At 47.0% G+C, this 22,031-nt stretch overlaps 1 pseudogene; it reads right to left on the reverse strand.

Moving 5' to 3' along the window:
* Positions 1-14,677: 14,677 nt before the first annotated feature.
* On the reverse strand, positions 14,678-16,344 carry LOC105725450 (phosphoserine aminotransferase-like; annotated as a pseudogene).
* Between the last annotated feature and the right edge of the window lie 5,687 nt (positions 16,345-22,031).

Genomic DNA, 22,031 nt, shown 5'->3' on the forward strand with positions numbered 1-22,031 from the left:
GCTCCCTTATTTATATCCCTGGTGATTGACAGCCTCAACATCCAATGAAACTGCCACCAAGAGGCGGGCTTCCTAGACTCTAAAAGGCGCAACAACCCCGGGCTTGCAAAACCGCTTGCTTAGGCATTGCCGAACGTCACGTGCTTTCGTTTGCTTCATCTTCATATTAAATAGTTTCTTAGCAGTGGCTGGTGGAACTCTGCTCCTTTCGAGTCACTTTACCAAATCCAGCAAATTGTAGACGAGGGAAGATCGGTCTTCCCTCCGATGAGCTTCGGTCACTTGGCAAACCTCATGACCGGCAGGATCGTCCCAAGGGGCACTTGGCAGCACGTGATGGATCTAGGGTGGCCAAATAGCCCAAGGAAAAAAACAGAAAGAATAAGAAATTAGAAATTAAACTGCTACCTTTAAGTAAGCAAACTGCAGGCGGCATTAATATAATGAAATGTTAACATGGATTTTAAGAACTCTAGAACTCAGGAGGTTGAGGCTGCAGTGAGCTGTCACTGTGCCACTGCACTCCAGTCTGGGGGACAGAGTGAGACCTTGTCTCTAAAAAAACAAACAAGGGCCGGGCGCGGTGGCTCACGCCACTAATCCCAGCACTTTGGGAGGCCGAGGCGGGTGGATCACGAGGTCAAGAGATCTAGACCATCCTGATCAACATGGTGAAACCCCGTCTCTACTGAAAATACAAAAAATTAGCTGGGCATGGTGGCGCGTGCCTGTAATCCCAGCTACTCAGGAGGCTGAGGCAGGAGAATTGCCTGAACCCAGGAGGCGGAGGTTGCAGTGAGCTGAGATCGCGCCATTGCACTCCAGCCTGGGTAACAAGAGTGAAACTCCGTCTCAAAAAGAAAAAAAGAAAAAAAAAAACTTTTTTAAAAGACAAGAGAATGAACACAACACTTAGCATAGGGGCCATTTCTGGGGAGGGCTACATAGGGAGCTTCTGGGCTATGTTTAATTCCGTTCCTTGGGCTGGTGGTGGGTACATGGTACATGGTTGTTCTTTAAATACATAAATATTTAATACATAGATATTTTCCCATACTCTTTTTGTAAGTATGCTATATTTCAGAATTTTAAAAACAAAAAGAAAACATGATAGAGTGGAAAAATAGATGTGGAAGCAATAGATTGACTAATTGATGTCTGCATTGCTATCGGTGAGCTGGCTGACCTTGAGGAAGTGATATAGCCTCTCTGCACCTTAGTCTCCACTTCTGTTAAACCAACGTCACAATCTCTTCTTAGGATCTAGAGGAAGGACCATAGGAAACCTCAGCTGAGAAGTGTTTTGCAAAATTTCAGCCTATTGCCCAGGGAAAGGATCCTCATATCCCTAACGGAAAGAGGAAAACATTGTATTATGTCTGTACTCACCTCACCTGAGTTAAAAAGTGACTAGGTCAGGTACTGCTGGTTATACATTCTCTTAGTTCTTTGGACTTCTCCTCTTGGCACTTAGCACAATTTGTTCTTTTTTTTTTTTGAGATGGAGTTTCACTCTTGTTACCCAGGCTGGAGTGCAATGGCGCGATCTTGGCTCACCGCAACCTCTGCCTCCTGGGTTCAAGCAATTCTCCTGCCTCAGCCTCCCGACTAGCTGGGACTACAGGCGTGTGCCACCATACCCAGCTAATTTTTGTATTTTTTAGTAGAGACGGGGTTTCACCTTGTTGACCAGGATGGTCGTGATCTCTTGACCTCGTGATCCACCCGCCTCAGCCTCCCAAAGTGCTGGGATTATAGGCGTGAGCCACCGCGCCCAGCCAATTTGTTCTTTAATCATTTGATAATGCCATGCCTGTCTGTCTGACCCTCTCGTTTGTAAGTTCCACAGAGCAGGGGCTGCTTTGTTTTCTTGTTTGCCTGTTTTGTTTTGTTTTTCTGAGACGGAGTTTCGCTCTTGTTGGTCAGGCTGGAGTACAATGACTCTATCTCAGCTCACTGCAACCTCTGCCTCCAAGGTTCAAGCGACTCTCCTGCCTCAGCCTCCTGAGTAGCTGGGATTACAGCCGCCCGCCACTAAACCCAGCTAGTTTTTGTATTTTTAGTAGGGATGGGATATCACCATATCGGCCAGGCTGGTCTCAAACTCCTGACCTCAAGTGATCCGCCCGCCTTGGCCTCCCAAAGTGCTGGGATTACAGGCATGAGCCACTGCCCCTGGCTGAGGGGCCTCTTTGATAATACTTTTCTACACCATGCCCCTCTAGGAAACAGTCTTTGGGGGAAGGTTTTCATCCATACAGTTCCCTGTTGCTTCTACTTGGAGTAATATTCACTTGGCCCAGTGCAAAGAAAGTCAGGAATTTGCCTTCAGTGACCAACCTGCTGTGCTCAGAATGACACGTGCATTTGCCTCTGTGCAGGTGACCCATAGGGGCCTCTCAAGGGTGACCCTGAAGGCTGAAGCCTCAGCACCTGGAAGCATTCCTTTTGTTCTTTTCTTGTTTCTCACAGAGAGATCCATTGAGCTATATTTACTATTTGTGACCAGGCACAGTGACTCATGCCTGTAATCCCAGAACTTTGAGAGGCCAATTCAGGTGGATCACCTGAGATCAGGAGTTCGAGATCAGCCTAGCCAACATGGCAAAACCCCATTTCTACTAAAAATACAAAAATTAGCTGGCCATGGTGGTGTGTGCATATACTCCCAGCTACTCAGGAAGCTGAGGCAGGAGAGTAGCTTGAACTCGGGAGGTGGAGGTTGCAGTGAACCAAGATCTCACCATTGCACTCCAGCCTGGGCAACAGAGCGAGACTCTATCTCAAAAAAAAAAAAAAAAAAAAAAAAAAAAAAGAATAAGAGGACCTCGCTTGAGCCCAGGAGTTCAAGGTGACATGACAGTGAGCTATGATTGCGCCACTCCATCCAGGCTGGGAAAAGATTAACAGAATTGGAGTTCCAGCCCCTGGTTTGCTTTTCACATATAACAAAGGCATTTGGGCCATGTATGTGGTTTTTTTCCCATTATGATAATCATTTGAGATTATAACACTACACTTGAAGGATCAGTACACCTAAAAAAGTCTTATTTTTTACTGTGGTAAAATATACATACCTTTAGTGCACTATTCCCTTTTTCCCCTTTTTTTCTTTTCTTTTCTTTTCTTTTCTTTTTTTTTTTTTTGAGACAAGGTCTTGCTGTGTCACCTGGGCTGGAGTGCAATGGTTTAATTATAGCTCACTGCAGCCTTGACCTCCTGGGCTCAAGCAATCCTCCTACCCCAGCCTCCCAAGTAGCTGGGACTACAGGTGCACACCACCACCCCTGCTACATTTTTGCAGAGATGGCGTCTTGCTATGTTTTCCAGGCTGATCTTTAACTCTTGGGCTCAAGTGATCCACTCACCTGGGCTTCTCAAAATGCTGAGATTGCAGTCGTAAACCACCACACCCGGCCCCATTTTTTTTCTTATTGCAAAATCGTTCTGTTGTCATTGTAGAAAAACATAAGATACAACTTCATGAAAAGGAGGAATATTAAAACAACTGGAAATCCCATTTCCCAGAGAGAAATTCTATTAATACCTTAATGGATGGTCTTTTAAATATTTTCCACCTACACGTGTCACCACCTCACACTGAACTCCAGGGGGCGCCCTGTCACCCTTCATGCTGTGGGGAACCCTGCCCTGTATGCTGTGTATATATAAAATAAATAAATAAGATTATCCCGTTTAAATAAATAAGATTATCCCGTTAACGGGATAATCTTATTTATTTGGTTATTTATTTTATTATTTTTTGTGTGTGTGTGTGTGAGACAAAGTCTCACTGTCGCCTAGGCTGGAGTGCAGTGGTATGATCTTGACTCACTGCAACCTCTGCCCCCTAGGTTCAATCGATTCTCTTGTCTCCGCCTCCCAGTTGCTGGGACTACAGGTGCCTGCCACCACACCTGGCTAATTTTTGGTATTTTTAGTAGAGACAGGGTTTCCTCATGTTGGCCAGGCTGATCTCGAACTCCTGACCTCTGGTGATCCACTGGCCTTGTCCACCTAAAGTGCTGGGATTACAGGCGTGAGCCACCACAGCCAGCCTCAATTATTTCTAGTAAGAAATTAAATAATGGCTAAAAATTACCTGGCATACCAGGTTATAGATGTTCAACACTCCCCTGGTTCATTCCAAATATTTACTGAAGATTTCCTCTGTGCCAGCCACTGTGCTAGACCTGGGGTACAGCAATGAACACAACAGGTAAAATTGTCTCACAGCAGTAAGCCAAGATCTCGCCACTGAATGGCAACAAGAGCAAAACTGTCTCAAAAAAAAAAAAAAATTAAAATTAAAAAAAAAATTCAAGAGGTCTGGAACCTCTGAAGCATCTTTCCTACAGTCTGAGCCTGCACTACGTTGGCCCAGCATCCAAATGAGTGCCCCAGTTGCCGTTTCCTGACCTGGGCTTGACCCAGGCCCGGCACAGCCTCAGTTCCCAAGCCCCACTTCCCCTGGACTTGCCTGTGGGACTTACAGTAACAGGCTCTGCCACAGAAGACTTGAGAGATTAAAAAAAAAAAAAAAAAGACTTGAGAGATGACACCTACGGCCACCACCCTCACACCTTCATCAGCTGCCACCATCCCAAGTGACAGAAAGCTTCAGCTTCATATCTGGGGCAAATGTGAGAAGCCCTAGTGCATCAGCTCTTGCCACAAGAGCAAGAGAGCCACACATGGTGGGTTGAGCCTGTAGCCTCAGCTAGTTGGGAGGCTGAGGCAGGAGGATCATTGGAGTCCAAGGGTTCAAGGCCATAGCGTGCTACGATGGGCACCTGTGAATGGCCACTGCACTCCAGCCTGGGCTACACAGGGGCTGCTCTCCATTCCCCTTTGGAATGGCTATTTCTCTGCCCAAGAAACACTATTATCTTCAAGAGGAAGTCCCTCCTTTGTGATCCCATACCCTGGTCTTTCCTCTGTTCTATCATTTACCATGCTGGATTTTCTCTGACACCTGTGAGCTCCTACAGCTGGAACCCCGCTTCACTGGTCTCCATGTGCCCAAGGCTCAGCGTGGGGTCTGGTACAAAGAAAGCCTTGGAGAGTGTTGGTTGAATGAATAAATGCAAAGAACGTGAAGAAGGAAAGAGTGCAACACCCTGACTCAGAGCTCACCAAAGCACTGCAAATCCTCTTTAAAAATTAGAATTTTTTCGAGACAGGGTCTTGCTCTGTCACCTAGGCTGGAGTGCAATTGCACAATCTTGGCTCACTGCAACCTCTGCCTCCCAGGTTCAAGTGATTCTCCCACCTCAGCCTCCCCAGTAGCTGAGACTACAGGCATGCACCACTACACTGGCTACTTTTTTCATTTTTAGTAGAGACGGAATTTCACTGTGTTGGCCAGGCTGGTCTCGAACCCCTGACCTCAAGTAATCTGCCTGCCTTGGCCTCCCAAAGTGCTGCGATCACAGGTGTGAACTACCGTACCCAGCCAAAAATTAATTAATTTTTAAAAGAGATTACGTTTCTCACTCAGGCTGCACTCACCTGGGCTAGATCATAGTTCACTGCAGCCTGGAACTCCTGGGCTGAAGCGATCCTCCTGCCTCACCTTCCCACCATGCCAAGCTTATCTCAAATCCATTATTAATTTTTTTATTTTAAAAGTAATATGTGCTATTTATTTTAAAACAAACATTATGGAGATATATACACAGCCAGCCCTTCGTATCTGTGAGTTTCGTGTCCGTGGATTCAACCAATCATGCATTGAAAATAATATTAAAAGAATGAATGGTTACCTCTGCACTGAACATGTACAGACTTTTTTCCTTGTGATTATTTCCTAAACAATACAGTGTACCAATGATTTATATATTTACATACCATTTACATTGTATTAGATATTGTGAGTTATCTAGAAATGATTTGTGTAGGTTACATACAAATACTATGTCATTTTATATAAGGGACGTGAGCATCCGTGGAATCTGTTATTTGCAGGGATTCCTGGAATCAGTCCCCCAGGGACGATGATCATTCAAGTGATTCTCCTCCCAGAGCCTCCGGAGTAGCTGACCCTACAGGCGCCCGCCACCACGCCTGGCTAATTTTTTATAAATATCAGTATCACTGCACATGGATGGTTCTCAAATCCTCATCTCTTCTGTGCTCTATAAATAAGACATCTCTAAAATCTAGAAATAACTGTACAGAGTTCCTCCCAGCAATTTGTTTTAAAGTATGCCTAACAAATGTTTACTAGGCAGAGATATGGACGTGGGAGGCTGAGAAAAAAACAGACTTCCTGTCTAACAGATAAATAAGATGTAACACACAATGTTTTGTAACTTGCTTCTTTCCTGCTTACATTATCATAACGATCTTTCTATGCTAGCACATGTAAATCTACCTTTTTATTTTTGAGACAGGGTCTGGTTCTGTTGCCCAGGCTGGAGTGCAGTGGCGTGACCTCAGCTCACTGCAACCTCACCGCCTGGGCTCAAACGATCCTCCCACCTCAGCCTCCCAAGTAGTCGGGACCACAGGTAGGCACCACCATACCCAGCTAATTTTTGTATCTTTTGTAGAGATGGAGTTTCATCATGTTGCTGAAGTTGGTTTCAAACTCCTGGGCTCAGGCAATCTGCCCGCCTCGGCCTCCCAAAGTTTTGGGATTACAGGCGTGAACCACAGCGCCCGGCCAACATTTTGTTAAAGGTTGGATAGTATTCTATGAAACTGATGCATTTAATTGATTTAACCAATTTATTATTGCTGGATATTTCATTTGTCTTGCCTTCTTCTTTTTTTTAATGAAAAGATTTCCTTGGCCGGGTGTGGTGGTTCATGCCAAGTAATCCCAACACTTTATTTTTTATTTATTTTATTATTATTATTATTATTATTTTCGGAGACGGAGTTTCGCTCTTGTTACCCAGGCTGGAGTGCAATGGCGCGATCTCGGCTCACCGCAACCTCCGCCTCCTGGGTTCAGGCAATTCTCCTGCCTCAGCCTCCTGAGTAGCTGGGATTACAGGCACGCACCACCATGCCCAGCTAATTTTTTGTATTTTTAGTAGAGATGGGGTTTCACCATGTTGACCAGGATGGTCTCAATCTCTTGACCTCGTGATCCACCCACCTCGGCCTCCCAAAGTGCTGGGATTATAGGCGTGAGTCACCGCGCCAGGCTCCTTATTATTTTTTTTTAAGACGGGGTTTCACCATGTTGGTCAGGCTGGTCTTGAACTCCCGACCTCAGGTGATCCGCCTGCCTTGGCCTCCAATGTGCTTGGATTACAGGCGTGAGCCACTACGCCCGGCGAATCCCAACACTTTAGAAGGCTGAGGTGGGAGGACTGCTTGAGCTTAGGAGTTCAAGACCACCATGGGCAACATGGCTAGACCCCTGTCAGCTGGGCATGGTGATGCATGCCTGTGGTCGAAGATACTTGGGAGGCTGAGGCGGGAGGATCACTGCAGTGAGCCAAGAATGTGCTACTGCACTCCAGCCTGGGTGACAGAGTAAGACCCTGCTTCAAAAAAAAAAAAAAAAAAAAAAAAAAGATTTCCTGGAACAGGCATTTACATTCATTGACTGATGATTGATTGATTGATTTTAGGCTCGTCAGGTGAAGCAGTTGGAGTGGAGAAGGACCAAGGAATCTGTAACTGGTTGTGATCAGTTCGCTGTAAACACCACTGCGCTCGAGCCAGCCCCTTTTGCTTTTATTTTGAGGCATCAAATGTCCTAAAAGTTGAAGCAGATGTTGCCCATGGGGTGATCAGAGGACTTGGGAATTTGTCTTATGGGGGAACATTAGTTATATCTAAGGATGTTCAGCCTGAAAGAGAGAAGACTAAGAGGTGACACGAGCCCCGTCCAAGTATCCAAAGGGGCTTCCAGGTGTGGAACGGAACGGACTTGTCCTGGGCATTTCCACAGGGCAGAGCCAGCTGTCAGCGTGGGAGTGGCAGGGAAGCATTTTCCCATAGGCAGAGCTGCAATGGATCTCAGCTTGAAGTTTCCAGCATCCTGTCTGGAGGTGCGTAAGCCGGGCTGGCTCAACACTTGGTGGGAGGGAATAGAGAAGGGACTGTGTGAGGCAGGGGAGTGCTGGATTAGATGATATTTAGGAGGCCTTTCAAATCTGATGTTTTATGACTACACTTCTAGTCGAAGGTATCATAAGAGGTGGCATGGAGAAGTTGGTCCAATGCCTTAGAGGCCTGGGGATATTTTGGCAAGTGGTAATGGGGGGGTGTTATCCAGGCGAAAGGAACAGGCTGATGAGAGAGATTGAGGAAGGGAAGCAGGAGGTGAGAGGTGTGGGCCAAGCTATGGCGTAAGATTGAACATTACTCCAGGTGACAAATAATTTTGGTGTGTCTGCCTAGCGTGACAACTTCCACATGAGAACTTCAGGTGATGCTGGGTTGTATATAGGATATGACCCTCTTCCTTTGATCATAGGTTACCTTAGGGTGGACATTTGACTCCAGCTGGGCCAATCAGATCCTCCCTCCTAAGACCTAAGACTGTGGAAATTGAGACCTTAGCCTCCATGTCTTTCTTTCTTTTCTTTCCATTTTTTTTTTTTTTTTTTTTTTTTTTTGAGACAGGGTCTCACTCTGTCACCCAGGCTGGAATGCAGTAGGGAAATCCCAGCTCACTGCAACCTCCACCTCCCAGGTTCAAGTGATTCGCCTGCCTCAGCCTCCCAAGTAGCTGGGACTACAGGCACCTGCCACCATGCCCTGCTAATTTCTGTATTTTTAGTAGAGATGGAGTTTCACCATGTTGTCCAGGCTGTTCTTGGACCCTTAACTTCAAATGATCCATCCACCTTGGCATCCCAAAGTGTTGGGATTACCGGCGTGAGCCGCCTCCCCCGGCCATCCATGGTCTTTCTTTTCTTTTTCTTTTTTTCCTTTTGAGACAGAGTTTTTGCTCTTGTCATCCAGACTGCAGTGCAGTGGTGCAGTCTGGGCTCACTACAACCTCTGCCCCCCGGGTTCAAGCGATTCTCTTGCCTCAGCCTCTCAAATAGCAGGGATTACAGGCGCCCGCCACCACATCCAGCGAATTTTTTGTATTTTTAGCAGAGACAGGGTTGCACTGTGTTGACCAGAATGGTCTCGAACTCTCGACCTCAACTGATCCACCCACCTCCGCCTCGCAAAGTGCTGTGATTATAGGCGTGAGCCACCGTGCCCGGCCATGGTCTTTCGATTAAGCAAGTGCAAAGTTGGGAACTGACGTTGCCACTGAAGGGCAGTTATATTCACGGTTTGTTGAAAAAAAGGTGACCTGCAGAGAGAGGGAGAATGGAGGGATATGGTGGCCTCCTCCAGCCACCCAGGAGACCTGATATATTTGGGTTCCTCGAAGGGTTTTTTGATAGCCCTTAAATTATTGGGGTATTGTTTGTTTGTTTGTTATTTGAGACAGTGTCTGGCTCTGTCACCCAGGCTGGAGTGCAGTGGTATGATCATAGTTCCTTGCAGCCTCAGCCTCCTAGACTCAAGTGATCCTCCTGCCTCAGCCTCCTGAGTAGCTGGGACTGCAGGCAAATGCCACCATGTGCGGCTACAGATTATTCTTTTGGTTCTAGCCAGCTCACAGGGGCTCCTCCTACTTGCCACACCCGTATGAGCTTTGGCCAAGAACTTCCAAAATAATAGGGAGTCATCCAGGGCTCCCCAGTGAGCTTCAGGAATATTCAGCTGGAGGAGGAGTGGCAGAAGGGGCTGAGAAGAGAGTCCAGCAGCTGTTGAGGCCAGCAGGAGGCCTTCCTAATCATTCTGCTACTAGAGGTGCTGTTGGAGATGATTAGAAAGATGCCACAGGGCCGGACGTGGTGGCACACACCTGTAATCCCAACACTTTGGGAGGCTGAGGCAGGTGGATCACAAGGTCAAGAGATCAAGACCATCCTGGCCCTCTACTAAAAATACAAAAATTAGCTGGGTTTGGTGGCGCACGCCTGTAGTCCCAGCTACTTGGGAGGCTGAGGCAGGAGAATCACCTGAACCCAGGAGGCAGAGGTTGCAGTGAGCCGAGGTCACACCACTGTACTCCAGCCTAGGGGGACAGAGAGAGACTCTGTCTTAAAAAAAAGAAAAAGAAAGATGCTACAGGAATTCCCCCAAACACTTCAGCTCCTTGCACCGTGCAAAGGCATCAGTCAGTAACAGGTACCACACTTTCTGTTTTTGTTTGTCTTTTTTTTTTTTCTTTTTTTGAGGTGGGATCTTGCTCTGCTCGGCACAGGCTGGATCACCACTCACTGCAGCCTCAAGCTCCTGAGCTCAAGGGATCCTCCCATCTCAGCCTCCTGGGTAGCTGAGACTACAGATGTGTGCCACCATGACTGTTTGTTTTCTGTTGTTTTGTTTTTTTGTTTTTGTTTTTGTAGAAATGGGGACTCACTACATTGCCCCAGGCTGGTCTTGAGCTCCTGACTTCAAGCCATCCTCCCACCTTGGCCTACCAAACCCCTGGGAATACAGGTATGAGCCACTGTACCCCACCAAGGAACAAAGTCTTAGTCATCCCTGGGGAGTAGTGACACTGCCTGTGGCATAGTGGCTGTTACTCAAGTGTATTTCTGGCTCAGCCTCCCTGAATATACATCTGGGTTCAAGAGACAGAGGGAGAGAGAAAGAAGAATAGGTAAAAACTGAAAGACCTGACTGGGCGAGGTAGCTCCCAGCACTTTGGGATGCCGAGGTGAGCTGATCACTTGTGGTCAGGAGTTCAAGGCCAGCCTGTCCAACATGGCGAAACCCCGTTTCTACTAAAACTACAAAAATTAGCAGGTGTGGTGTCACACGCCTGTAGTCCCAGCTACTCAGGAGGCTGAGACAGGAGAATTGCTTGAACCCGGGAGGCAGAGGTTGCAGTGAGCTGAGATTGCACCACGGCACTCCAGCCTGGGCGACAGAGCGAGACTCCATCTCAAAACAAACAAACAAGACTGAAGGAGCTGCTTCACTAGCCTGTACACGCCGGAGCCCAAGCTGTAGCTTTGGGACACCTTCCCCATGATGCAATCAAAGCAGAGAGAGCCCTTCTCCCCAGCTCTGCTACAGCTCCGTCAGTCCTGGCACGTCCAGGGCTCAGGGCCAGGGCCAAAAGCAAGCGGAATGGCTCTAAGGTCAGACTATAGAACAGCAGCCAAGGGGCAACGCCTGGAACAGCTCACCCTCCAGGGAGAAGAATGGAGCACCAGTAAGATAACGCTGGAGGCTTTCTGCAAGAACTCGAGTTTGCAGGAAGCTGGAGAGCCTGGACTGGCAGGTGGAGGCAACGAGGCCACAGCATGGGGATGTGAAAGTTAATATGATGCTATTGGAACTCATGGGTTATCGAGTCCTGTAGAGGTGTAAGTTATATATAGAGGGAGGTCTGAGGCCCAAAGAGGGGAATACCCTCATCCACATTATTTGTTTATTTTTAGTTTTGAGACAGAATCTTCCTCTGTAGCCCAGGCTAGAATGCAGTCAAGCTATCTCTGCTCACTGCAACCTCCACCTCCTGGGCTCAAGAGATTCTCCTGCCTCAGGCTCCCAAGTAGGTGGGACTACAGGCACCCACTACCACACTGAGCTAATTTTTGTATTTTTAGTAGAGACAGGGTTTCACCATGTTGGCCAGGCTAGTCTTGAACTTTTGGCCTAGGTGATTTACCTGTCTCAGCCTCCCAAAGTGCTGGGATTACAGGCATGAGCCACCATGCCTGGCCCATTCATCGACATTAAAGGCAAGAGAAGAGTGTTGGCCCTATCTGGCTCCCAGGTCTCTGGCCCTGAACTATACGGTCGTTTGCAAACACACACTCTCTCTCTCACACACACCCACACAAATCAACCATCCACTTAGAGTCTGGAAATGAAGCCCCTGAAGTGAGCTCACCCAGTGACAACGGACCGTATGGACTGCATGTGAACACCCCCAAGGGATGCTATCCTTCCAAAACCCTACCTGTGGTGCAGGCAGCTCAGTCCTTCCTCAGAAAATCCAGGTTGAGTTTCTAGAACTTTAGTTTGTATTTATTTATTTAGAGACAGAGTCACAAACACCAGAAGAAAATAAAAAAATAAATAAAATAAAAAGAGACAGAGTCTCGCTCTGTCACCCAGACTGGAGTACAGTGGCACGATCTTGGCTCACTGCAACCTCTGCCTCCCAGTTTCAAGTGATTCTCCTCCCCCAGCCTCCTGAGTTGCTGAGACTACAGGCACCCGCCACCATGCCTGGCTAATTTTTTTTTTTTTTTTTTTTTTGTATTTTTAGTAGAGACAGGGTTTCACCACATTGGTCAGGCTGGTCTTGAACTCTTGACCTCAAATGATTCACTCGCCTCGACCTCCTAAGTGCTGGGATTACAGGCGTGAGCCACTGCGCCTGGCCTTGAGTTTCTAAAACTTTGGAATGCCCAGACCCACCTACCACGAGATCACAAAGGCCTTGGAACCTGATGATGGCCTCCAAGCTCCACCCACCTTAGAAACCTCTCCCCTGAGGCGCAGCCTCCCCTAAACCTCTTGGCAGGTGGGAAGAAGAGGAAGGAGCAGTGTGGTGACCCACAAACATCTGTCAGAGTCATCTTGACCAAAGTGGCCTTTGTCATGCACCCAGGAGGAAGTGGTGGGTGGGGAACCAGGCTGGTAGGAGAGAGCGGCAGCTGAGAGCGAGGCAGCGCCTGCCCAGCAAGCCTCTGTGAAGCTGCAGGCAGACCTTTAGCCCTGATTTAGCTATGAGGCCTCCAGGGACTGGTGTAGGGCAGGGAAGCCCCGCCTGCTTCTCCAGCCAGAGCCCTGCAGCCCACTCCATGTCTGTGGCCATTTGTCTCAGTGTGCCCAGCAGCCTCCTGCTGCCACACCCCAGTTTACTCCACTTTTTTTTTTTTTTTTTTTTTTTTTGAGACAGAGTCTCACTCTGTTACTCAGGGAGGAGTGCAGTGACGCTAACTTGGCTCAGCACAGCCTCGACCTCCCCAGGCTCAGGAGATTCTCCCACCTCAGCCTCCTGGGTAGCTGGAACCACAGGCACATCCCACCACAGCTACCTAATTATTTTTTCTTTTTTTGTGTGTGTAGAGAAGGGGTTTTGCCATGTTGCCTAGGCTTATGCATCATTTTATTCATTTAAAAGCCACAAGAGGCCGGGCATGGTGGCTCATGCCTGTAATCCCAGCACTTTAGGAGGCCAAGGCAGGTGGATCACCTGTCAGGAATTTGAGACCAGCCTGGACAACGTGGTGAAATCCCGTCTCTACTATAAATACAAAAAATTACCCAGGCATGGTGGTGGGTGCTTGTAATCCCAGCTACTCGGGAGGCTGAAGCAGGAAAATTGCTTGAAACCAGAAGGCAGAGTTTGCAGTGACCTGAGATCACGCCACTGCACTCCAGCCTGAGCGACAGAGCGAGACTCCATCTCGCACTCCAGCCTGGGCGACAGAGCGAGACTCCATCTCAAAATATAAGTAAATAAATAAATAAAAGCCAACAGAGAGAAAGATTCAGCAGGAAACTGTATGGACTGGGACTAGAGGGGCCATGAGGAATGGAGGCAGCTCTGCAAATTATTGCTGTTTTTTTGTTTTTTTGTTTTTTTTTTCTGAGACGGAGTCTCTCTCTGTTGCCCAGGCTGGAGTGCAATGGTGCAATCTTGGCTCACTGCAACCTCCACATCCCAGGTTCAAGAAACTCCCCTGCCTCAGCCTCCTGAGTAGCTGGGACTACAGGCGTGAGCCACCATGCCCGGCTAATTTTTTTTTGTTAGTAGAGACGGGGTTTCACTCTGTTGGCCAGACTGGTTTTGATCTCCGATCTCCCGACCTCGTGATCTACCCACCTTGGCCTCCCAAAGTGCTGAGATTACAGGTTTGAGCCACCGCATCTCGCCACCTGGCACTCTTAAACTGCTCCCCCTATGGTCAATGTTGACCTTGAATCAGCAGCTGCTGAACCCAGGAGACCTCACAGATGTCTAGATTCAGCACCTAGAGGGCGCCACCTACCCTCTACGCTGTGTGTTCCCAGGACTCCAGAAATAATTAATTGCAACTTGCATTAAGTCCACAGGCAAGTTTGAAATCTAGCTAGAAAAAGTAGCAGCAAAGGCAAAATAAGCTGGAATTTCTTAGAAAAGCAAAGAGAAGGGCACGGTGGCTCATGCCTGTAATCCCAGCACTTTGGGAGGCCAAGGCGGGTGGATCACAAGGTCAAGAGATCGAGACCATCCTGGTCAACATGGTGAAACCCCATCTCTACTAAAAAATACAAAAATTAGCCAGGCGTGGTGGTGGGCACCTGTGGTCCCAGCTACTCAGGAGGCTGAGGCGGAAGAATCACTTGAACCCAAGAGGCGGAGGTTGCAGTGAGCTGAGATTGCGCCACTGCACTCCATCCTGGCGACAGAGCAAGACTCCGTCTCAAAAAAAAAGAAGAAGAAGAAAAGCAATGAGAAGTTCTCAAAAAATGCTTCCAGTTCAAATCAGAATTAAGGTAAACATTAGGTCCCACCAGCTTTGCAGAGCTGTAGATGTTTTGCTCTTGTTCTTTCAAAAAAGAAGAATCTATAATAAGCATGTTCATTTGAGAGAAATACTGTGCTTGTTAACTTTTCTGCAGCCATCCCCAAGTTAGTTTAAACTTTGTATGCTGTTCAAGAACAGCGTATATGCTGGTTAGGATGTGTTTATAGCTGATGCATCTCCAAAAAATTTTTCATGAATGCGGCCAGTTTCTGAACATCTTCAATTGTGACAGCATTACACAGAGAGGCCCGGATGCCTCCCACAGACCTGTGCCTGTTCAAGGGCAACATATTGAATTCGAGAGCTTTATCAAGAAATCTTTTTCTAAAGCATCATCTCCTTTGGCGTTGATGATTCGGAATGGAATATTCATCTTGCTTCTATTTTGGGGGTCCACTGGACATATGTAGAATCCTTGAATTATCAATAATCTCACAAATCATTTGGGATTTGATGGAGCTAAGCTTCTCCATGGCTGTGGCACCTCCAATGTTTTTAATCCACTCCAGGACCAAGCCCATGATGGAGATGCTGGAACATGGAGGCGTGTTGTACCAGGAGCTATTTCCAGCCTGCACCTTGTATTCCAGGACCGAGGGGCACTCTCTGAGGGCAAACCCCAGCAGGTCATCACAGACAATCACCACAGTGACCCCAGCAGAGTCAGCGTTCTTCTGGGCACCAGCAAAAATCACACCAAACTTGGAAACATCCACTGGCTTGGATAGGAAGTTTGAGGACATGTCGCGAACCAGTACTGCTCCCTTGACACGGGGCATAAAGTCACACCCCACACCATGCACCATCTCATTTGTGCAGTGTTACACATAGGAGGCATCCCAGTTGAGGTTCAAGGTGCTTGGATCTGGAATATCTATATCATTCACAAGTCTAGGGTGAACGATATTTATAGTCCCAAACTTCTTGGCTTCTTCTGTGGCCTTAGCAAGCTCCTGTCACCACATAGTCTGCACAGCTTCCTGCTTGCTTTCTTTTTTCCTTTTTTTGAAACAGAGTCTAACTCTGTCACCCAGGCTGGAGTACAGTGGCATGATCTCGGCTCACTGCAACCTCCGCCTCCAGGGTTCAAGTGATTCTCCTGCCACCACATCCAGCTAATTTTTCGTATTTTTAGTAGACATGGGGTTTCACCATGTTGGCCAGGCTGGTCTTGAACTCCTGACTTTGTGATCCACCTGCCTCAGCCTCCCACAGTGCTGGGATTACAGGTGTGAGCTACTGTCCCCGGCCACCTTCCTGCTTTCAAGCCAATTGGGTTTAAGGGGACAGCACTGAACTGGCCGGACCCACCTCTTGGCATAAAAATCACCTTATAGTTGTCTGGAATGGCTAACAATTACCGCACAAGATTCTCTGTTTGTTAATAATCTTGGCAAAATATGACAACTTGTGACTTATTTCTTTTTTATTTTATTTTATTTTTTTATTTTTATTTTATTTTATTTTTTTAAAGACGGGGTTTCTCCATGTTGGTCAGGCTGGTCTTGAACTCCCGACCTCAGGTGATCCACCTGCCTTGGCCTCCAAAGTGCTTGGATTACAGGTGTGAGCCAGTATGCCCGGCCATTTTTATTTTAAAGATGGAGTTTCACCATGATGGCCAGGCTGGTCTTGAACTCCTGACCTCAGGTGATACACCCACCTCGGCCTCCCAAAGCCTGTGACTTATTTCAAGAACACTAATGCCAACTCCCTTGTAGTCTAATAATTCCTTTTGTATCTTTAACAACATTGAGCACAGCAGTTTGGCAGGACCAAGCCCGGAGTTAACCACCTGCCTTGGGGCGCCCATGGTTTGGTGGTGAGGGCAGTGAGTGAGCCAAAGAGGATCGAACGTGTGAACATCGAGCATTCCTGGCTGCTGCAGGGCGAGTCTTTTTTTTTTTTTTTTTACTTTAGAGCCAATTCTGTATTTTTTTTTTTTTTTTTTTTTTTTTACTTTTTAGAGACAGAGACAGGGTCTTACTCTTTCACCCAGACTGGAGCACAGTGGTGTCATCATAGCTCGCTGCAGCCTCCAAGTCCTGGATTCAAGCAATCCTCCTGCCTCAGCCTCCTGAGTAGCTGGGACTATAGGTACCCACCACCATGCCTGGCTAATTTTTGTATTTTTTTCATAGAAGTGGGGTTTTGCCGTGTTGCCCAGGCTGGTCTCAAACTCCTGGGTTCAACTTGTCCTCCCACCTCAGACTTCCAAAGTGCTGGGATTACAGGCATGAACCACCACACCTGGCCTTACTTGGTCTTTTTTACAGGCTAGCTACAACACCTGGCATTGTTAATAAATATTTGTTGAATGAATGCCTCTCTATAGAATAATTCCAGGCTCACACCTGTAATCCCACCATTTTGGGAGTCCTAGGCTGAAGGATTGCTTGAGGCCAGGAGATTAAGAGCAGTCTGGCAACACAGCAAGAGCCTATCTCTACAATTTTTTTTTTAATTTTTGAGATGGAGTCTCGCTTTGTCCCAGGTTGGAGTGCAGTGGCCTGATCTCAGCTCACTGCAGCCTCCGTCTCCCAGGTTCAAGTGATTCTCCTGCCTCAGCTCTCCCTACCCCCTCGTAGCTGGGATTACAGGCGTGTGCCACCACGCCCAGCTAATTTTTGTATTTTTAGTAGAGATGGGGTTTCACCATCTTGTCCAGGCTAGTCTTGAACTCCTGACCTCATGATCCACCCACCTCAGCCTCCCAAAATGCTGGGATTACAGGCATGAACCACCACATCCGGCTACAAAATTATTTTTTTTTAAATAGCTAAGCATGCTGGACACGTATCTGTGGTTCCAGTTACTTGTAAGGCTAAGGTGGGAAGATCACTTACAGGCGTGAACCACCATGCTCAGCCAAAAATGGCTTTAATCCACAAGACAGGCAATAACAAACACTGGTGAGGATGTGGAGAAAAGGGGAACTGTGTACATTGTTCGTGGGAATGTAAAAAGTACAACTGCTATGGAGAACAGTTTGGGGGTTCCTCAAAAACTAAAAATAGAGCTATCATATGATTCAGCAATCCCACTGCTGAGCATAAACCCAAAAGAAAGACAATCAGGGCCAGGCGTGGTGGCTCACACCTGCAATCCCAGTACTTTGGGAGGCTGAGGCAGGAGAATCACTTGAACCCGGAGAGGCAGACGTTGCAGTGAGCTGAGATCGGGCCAATTGCACTCCAGCCTGGGCAACAGAGGGAGACTCCATCTCAAAAAAAAAAAGACAACCAGTCTATCAAAGAGATACGTGCACTCACGTTTGTTGCAGCACTGTTTCCGATAGCTAAGATTTGGAAGCAACCTGAGTGTCCATCAGCTGATGAATGGATAAAGAAACAGGTTCATGTACACACAGTGGAGTACTATTCAGCCAGAAAAACGAATGAGATCCTGTTATTTGCAACAACATGGAACTGGAAGTCATTATGTAAAGTGAAATCAGCCAGGCACAGAAAGGCAAACAACAAATGTTCTCATTTATTTGTGGGATCTAAAAATAAAAACGATTAAACTCATGGACATAGAGAGTAGAAGGATGGTGGGGGGCATGAGGGCAGAGATGGGGATGGTTAATGGGTACAAAAAAATAGTTAGAAAGGGGCCGGGCGCAGTGGCACACACCTGTAATACCAGCACTTCAGGAGGCCGAGGCAAACAGATCACTTGAGGTCAGGAGTGTGAGACCAGCCTGGCCAACATGATGAAACCCCATCCCTACTAAAAATATAAAAATTAGCCAGGCATGATGGTGGCTGCCTGTAATCCCACCTATTCGGGAGGCTGAGGCAGGAGAATCACTTCAACCTGGGAGGCAGAGGTTGCAGTGAGCCGAGATCTCACCACTGCACTCCAGCCTCCGTGATAGAGCGAATCCCTGTTACCCTGTCAAAAAAAAAAAAAAAGAAAAAAAGAATGAATGAACAAGACCCACCATTTGCTACTATAACAGGGTACTACAGTCAGCAACAATTTAACTGTATGTTTTAATATAACTAAAAGAGTGTAATTGGATTGTTTATAACACAAAGTATAAATGCTTGAGGAGATGGGTATCCCATTCTCCATGATGGTTTTCATTTCACATTGCATGCCTGTGTCAAAACGTCTCATGAATCCCATAAAGATATATATACCTACTATATTCCCACAAAAACTAAAAATAAAACCTTTTTTTAAATAAAAAACCTGCAACAACAGCCAGGCGTGGTGGCTCATGCCTATAATCCCAGCACTTTGGAAGGCCAAGGTGGGCAGATCACCTGAGGTCAGAAGTTTGACCAGCCTGGCCAACATGGTGAAACCCCGTCTCTACTAAAAATACAAAAATTAGCTGGGCGTGGTGGCGGATGCCTATAATCTCAGCCACTTGGGAGGCTGAGGCAGGGGAATCGCTTGAACCCAGGAGGCGGAGGTTTCAGTGAGCTGAGATGGCGCCATTGCACTCCAGGCTGGGGAACAAGAGCAAAAGTATGTCTCAAAAAAAAAAAAAAAAAAAAGCAACAACATGGATGAATTTCAATAGCATTATGTTAAGTGAATGCAGCCAGGCACAAAAGGCTATACACCATATGCCATGGTTTGAATGTGTCCCACAAAAGCATGCGTTAAAAAAGGAATTCCCGGGCCGGGCGCGGTGGTTCACGCCTGTAATCCCAGCACTTTGGGAGGCCAAGGCGGGTGGATCACGAGGTCAAGAAATCGAGACCATCCTGGTCAACAAGGTGAAACTCCGTCTCTACTAAAAATACAAAAAATTAGCTGGGCATGGTGGTGCGTGCCTGTAATCCCAGCTACTCAGGAGGCTGAGGCAGGAGAATTGCCTGAACCCAGGAGGCGGAGGTTGCGGTGAGCCGAGATCGCGCCATTGCACTCCAGCCTGGGTAACAAGAGCGAAACTCCGTCTCAAAAAAAAAAAAAAAAAAAGGAATTCCCAATGCACCAGTGTTGGGAGGTGGAGCCTAATGGGAAGTGTTTAGGTCTTGAGGGCTCTTCTTCCCTAAATAGATTAATGCTGATTATAAAGGGACTTACAAGAGACTGAGGCTGAGAACTGCTTGAACCCGGGAGGCAGAGGTTGCAGTGAGCCAAAATCGAATCACTACACTCCAGCCTGGGTGACAGAATGAGACGCCATCTCAAAATAAAAAAAAAAAAAGGGACTTGATGCTGTGAGTTCAATCTTTTGTTCTTTGAATGCTGTCTCATTCAAAAGATGTGATGTGATACCGTCTACTGTGGAATAACACAGCAAGAAGGCCCTGACCAGATGCAGGTTCTTCAGCCTTGAAGTTCCCAGCCTCCATAACCATAAGCCAAATAATAAATCTCTGTTCTTTATAAATTACCCAGTCTCAGGTATTCTGTCAGAGTAGCACAAAACAGATTAAGGCCCTACATGAGGTCGGGGGCAGTGGCTCACGCCTGTAATCCCAGCACTTTGGGAGGTGGGTGGATCATGAGGTCAGGAGTGCAAGACCAGCCTGACCAACATGGTGAAACCCTGTCTTTTTTTTTTTTTTTTTTTTTTTGAGACGGAGTTTCGCTCTTGTTACCCAGGCTGGAGTGCAATGGCGCAATCTTGGCTCACCGCAACCTCCGCCTCCTGGGTGAAACCCCGTCTCTATTAAAAATACAAAAATTAGCCGGGCATGGTGGCTGTAATCCCAGCTACTCAGGAGGCTGAGGCAGGAGAATTACATGAACCCAGGAGGCAGAAGTTGCAGTGAGCTGAGATTGTACCACTGCACTCCAGCCTAGGTGACAGAGCAAGACTCTGCCTCAAAAAAAAAAAAGAAGACCCTACATGATTCTTTTTATAGGCTATTCTGAAAAAGCAAAACTGTGGGGACAGAAAACAGATCAATAGTTGTCAGGGTTTGGGGTAAATGCAAGAAATTCACTTCTAAGTAGCAAAAGGGGCATTTGAGTGTGAGGGAAAGATTCTGTATCTTGATTGTCATAGTAGTTACTCAACAGCATACATTTGTCAAACTCATAAACTATACTCTTTTAAAGGGTGAACATTAATGAGTGTAAATGATACACAAATCTGGCTTTTATTTATTTATTTATTTATTTATTTTTTATTTTTAAGATGGGGTTTCACCATGATGGCCAGGCTGGTCTTGAACTCCTGACCTCAGGTGATCCACCCACCTCGGCCTCCCAAAGTGCTAGGATTATAGGCATGAGCCACTGCACCCGGCTTATTTTTTAATTTAATTTAATTTTTAAAAATAGAGATGAGGTCTCACTATGTTACCCAGGGTGGTGTCAAACTCCTGGGCTCAAGTGATCCTTCCACCTCAGCCTCCCAAAGTGCTGGGATTACAGGTGTGAGCCACCCACCCAGCCTAAATCTGGCTTTAAAGAGTCCTGGGAGGTTTATGTATTTCAAAAATTAGATGGAAGATCTTTGGATTTCCCCGTCTTGGTGGCTATGGAGATGCTCATTGTCCAAGCTGCCTGTTTCATTCTAAAGCAGCAGTTCTACTCAGAGGATCTCGTCTCTTCACGCCCAGATCGGCCACTGGAAGTTGTCTTGCAGCCTCTAAATCCAGGGATTTGGGATTCTGTCTCCAGACTTCCACACATCACCCTCCAGGACTGCCTCTTCCAGCACAGAGAGTCATAGCCATCGATTGCCCTCATTTATTTATTTATTTATTTTACAAGGAGTCTTGCTCCGTCGCCCAGACTGGAGTGCAGTGGCGCAATATCTGTTCACTGCAACCTCTGCTTCCTGGTTTAAGCGATTCTCCTGCCCCAGCTTCCAGAGTAGCTGGAATTACAGCTGCTCACCACCATGCCTGGCTAATTTTCATATTTTTCTTTTTTTTTTGTTGTTTTTTTTAGTAGAGATGGGGTTTTGCCACCTCAGCCTCCCAAAGTGCTACGATTACAGCCCGTGAACCACTACGCCCAGCCTAACCCTCTTCTTTCCACGCCTTCAAGCCATCTGTTTTGGACAATACAGCTGTTTGCTTCTAAGAATCTAGACCTTCAAAAACAAAAGCCTCTTAACTCTCCTTGTGGGCAGTGGCAACCCCAAACATTTTCTCATTTGATAAATATTTACTGAGCATCTACTATGCTCCAGGCACTGTTTTAGGTCCTGGGGATAGAACAGTGAAGAAAACAAATAATAATAATACTTCCTCTCGGGAGTTTACATTCTAGTAGGAAAAATGAACAATAAATTGGATGACTAAATAAGTTAGATAGTATAGGGCCAGGCGTGGTGGCTCACGGCCACCCACCTCAGCCTCCCAAAGTGCTAGGATTACAGGTATGAGCCACAGCGCCCGGCCAATAATTATTCTTTTCAGTTGGAGAGATGGGGATCTCACTATGTTGCCCAGGCTGGTCTCAAACTCCTGGCCTCAGGTAATCGTCCCACCTTAGACTCCCAAAGTTCTGGGGTTACACATATGAGCCGCTGCCTCTGGCTACACTGGAGGGTTCTGAGCCAGTAAGTGACATGACCTGGCGTCCCCCACC

The sequence above is a fragment of the Aotus nancymaae genome, unplaced genomic scaffold (assembly GCF_030222135.1).
Source record: "Aotus nancymaae isolate 86718 unplaced genomic scaffold, 86718_ANA_hifiasm-v0.15.2.pri h1tg000049l, whole genome shotgun sequence".
NCBI classification, from domain to species: domain Eukaryota; kingdom Metazoa; phylum Chordata; class Mammalia; order Primates; family Aotidae; genus Aotus; species Aotus nancymaae.